The sequence below is a fragment of the Poecilia latipinna genome, unplaced genomic scaffold (assembly GCF_001443285.1).
Source record: "Poecilia latipinna isolate Pla-1442-1.1 unplaced genomic scaffold, P_latipinna-1.0 Scaffold2162, whole genome shotgun sequence".
Lineage (NCBI taxonomy): Eukaryota > Metazoa > Chordata > Actinopteri > Cyprinodontiformes > Poeciliidae > Poecilia > Poecilia latipinna.
Genome location: NW_015114778.1, coordinates 100,245 through 104,101, shown reverse-complemented (window position 1 = coordinate 104,101; position 3,857 = coordinate 100,245).

Here is a 3,857-nt window from a genome sequence, read left to right as displayed (position 1 = left end):
TAGTTCTTCTCATTCCTTCATTGAAACAGTGGATTTTATTTGTTTTATCTTAAACCAGTCCACTCTGTATGAAATGACATTGCTTCCCATGCATGTAGGTGGTCCGTTTTCTAATTAGATAAGGAATTTCCTATGATGAGTCACTTCACTATGGGAATACTGGGAATGCACGACAACCAATCAGATCGTTTTCATTTGGTTATACAAGCCTAGGATGTGGTGATATTCAAACACAGATGATGTCATGTGTTGAACCATGAAGCAGAATCCTGACATACGGATGATAACACATGTAGGAGCTGAGAAGGTTTTAGGTGCTGCGAAGCGGTTTTAGTTAACTCTAGAAGAACTGTAAGGACAAAGCGCTGTTTAAACGACTCAAGCTGTTACAGCAGAAACAACTGTGTAGGTGTTGTTTCCCCAAAAGTGTGTATCTCTATTTAAACCAATTGGCAGTTTTCCATATAGGACATATAGGCACTTACCCAGGGTAGCATTAGAAAGAGAGAGGGGTGCAAGAACACGGCACAAACAAAAACTTTATCTGTCAAAACTAGTATATGTCAACCCTTAATACTAGGTTTTTTTTCTATTTTAAACCATGGTCAGTCATCGATTAGCTGCATCAACCGCTTCTAGCTCAGACACACAGGGAGCGACGGATGGCAGCAACAAAAGACGAACATCTTTCAACTTTCTTGTGTTGCATCATTACCTGACATGTGTTTGCATGTCTGCGTGTACGAGCTCAAAATTTCACTTGCGCAAATTGTGTCTGTTGTTTGCAGGGAGGAGGGGATCAACTGTCGCCTCATCACTGAAGTTCGATACGAAATCAACAGAGATTGTGCGACGCCGCCTTCCATGTCCCGAGTTCTAAGGACACCATGCTAAGCTCTTTGTGCAGGGATACATTTATGTTTTTTCCCCTGATCCACAATCTCTGATTGCTTTCTGCATTTTGGTTTTCAGGAGGCAGGACTATTCTTGACTTTGGAGCCCATGTGCAGTGAGGCACAAGTTATCTAGTCACTGTCTTCTGTTTTTGTAGCAACTTACCGCTACATTTAGCAATGCTAATCCAAGAAAGTTCAAAGAAACCTCAGTTTCCTGGTTTGGTTTTCTGCTAATGAAGCTCATCTGGTTCAAGGTTTTAACGATTGTGTGTCCAGAGTTGGTATTTGTTATGTTTGTTGGCGTTGAAGTCAGGCCAAAAAAGCTGATACTAAGATGCACAGAACACTAATCTGAGGAAATACGTCCAACAAACAAGCGAATACGTTAACTAACTGATCAGATCAAGTAATAAAACAACAACCGTTGGTCCTCAAATCCAGTCCTCGAGGTTCGGTGTCCTGAAACGTTCAGATGCAACCCTGGTCCAACAATCTGCCGCCTTTCTCTCATCCCAAACCAATCTTCCCTTTCTTCTCTGATATCAACAGGGATTTTTTTATGTCGTCCCTGTGGATATTTTCACTTCCCTTAACCTGAGAGACGGCTGTACATTAAAATCCCAACACACACCTCTTTCAGTTTAATTGTGTTGTCATTTGCCAGACTTTATCCTACCATAAATCCAAGCTCTGAAACCCTAAATGGCCCACAGACATTTTGTGGTTGATCGCTTAAGGAATTTGCAAGTTTGTTTTTGTCTAATGTCAGGTTTTCCGCGGTTAGTCGTTCCGCTGTTTCCACAGCAGGGAAGCATTTCTGGCTGACAGGGGCATGTGATTAGCCGAGCACATTGTGTTTTGTTTACATTTTCCATATTTGTGATACATGCCAGTGTACCTTGATGTGTTGAAGAGATGTGTATAGACTATAAAACCATGAATGAGACCACCCACTCATATCCACTGTGTGCTGGTTTGTTCCCAGGCTTCCTCCTACACAGCGGGCCAAGCCTACCCAGGACACTTATGATCTTTCCATCTGGACTCTATCTGCAAAAAAAAAAAAGTGGATGAAAATAGTTTTCTTTAGCTGTTTTCATAGAAACCTAAGGAAAAAAAAATACTTATTGATTCTGTTGAGTAACTATATTGTCAATTCAGGAAAAGCTTATTTTTTTAATCTCCATTCTGTTTACATCTTGTGTGTTTTCATTCATTGAGCTGCAGCATTTTCACTCTGAAAATCTTTCATTTGACATGATCAATTGATTAAATCTTTATCATATTAACAAGAACAACAAAAAATAGTTATTAATTTGTCCACTGACCTTCCATGAAGTAACTTTTGAAGGGAATTATTTATATTGGGTTTAATTTGAGGTTTTCAGACTTAATAATGCTGAATATTAATGCATTCTGCACTTTATATATGAAATTTGAAAACCTTAAATCATTTATCTTCTCCACAATTATGCACCTCGTGGCATTTGTCTGTCACATGAAGCCTTAAGAAAACATATTTAATATTGTTCTTGTAACATCATAAATGGTGAAAAAGTTCTAGCTGTATGAACACATTTGCACAGAAATGCATGTTCTCAAAACTAGAAAAAAAAAAGATTAAACTTATTGTTTTGCTTAATGCATATGGCATGTCTTTACGTTTTCAAAAGGTTAAAACAAAATATAGTGGAAAGCTGTGATTGGTCAAAGTTCAATGTAGAAACGTTACTTGTTTTGCAATTACACAGAGGGTTGTTAAATATTCTATTGAGATCATTTGACATGCACCACTTAATTTCTGCTACAACCTGCCTACAGTCCCACAGGCTGTAATCCGCTAACAATAGGGCAAAACTGGTAAGGGAAATAGATGGATGCATTATTTACACATGATCGCTTTCTGTCCTAAAGCCAATTTTTAGAACCATAGTCACTAATCTTTTTTCGTTTCCTAAATTTGATCAGTTGTGTGTTTGTCTCATATTATGAGGACACCCCTCCGTCCTCGTTTTCATGGATTCCTTTGGCTTTGTTGCGTGATCGTCAGACTATAAATGTTTCTTGCTCTCTGACCTTTGCGGTACGTGGCTCGTACAATGCCATTATTATTGGACGTGGTGCAGCCACAGAAGCATTTCTGTTGTTTAAAGGTTTTCTGCATAAAGCCCCAGTGTTGGCTTGACCCAGTTCCTTCTGAGTATCTGCCGCCAGTCGGTGTTACGCCAGGGTCAACCAACCCACTCTAATTTATAAAACCGTTTACGTGCGTCCCTAATTTGCAAAAAAAGGACGTCTCCCTTGTACATCCCACTGTCTATTTCCCAGGAAGTTCACGTCTACCCCTTTGAGCCCTCAAACAAAGAGGTCCGCTTGTTGTTGACACTAAAGTCTTGCCTGAAGCTAAGGGTAGTGCGGTGTCTCACCCTCACAACCTGCTCCAGCTCATAAATTTAAGCATTTCCTCCCCCGAGGCGATCGCTGAATGATTCCAGGCATTAAATCTCCTCAAGTCGCCTGTCAAATTTGTCAAGCAATGCCAGAAAGCTACCGGCACATTACACTAGAAGTGCATCGTTGAGGTAATCAAGCGTTTCCTGCCTGGTCCTCTTTCTTTTTCTTGTCTTCACACTTCTCTTCCTACTTCCAGACACAATCAGGGACCACCAAAGAAAGCTTCTTTCATCTTTGACAAGACATTGACAAGTTCACTTAAGCCTCACACCGACTCAAGCAAAGCTCCAGTAGGGTTGTAGGGGAGGGCTGAAAGATGTTTGTAGTGGGTAGGAAGATGGCAGGGGGGGCTGAGGGAGCAGCCACGGTTGGAAACACTCGAGTTGGCAGGATGTTACTTTCTCTGTGCTGTTTTGTCAACACCAGAAGATGTAATTGCACCCTTTGCTTCTGTCAAAGCCTTCTCACAATTCCTCAGCAACTGTGAAGAGTGGCAAGTAAAGAAAA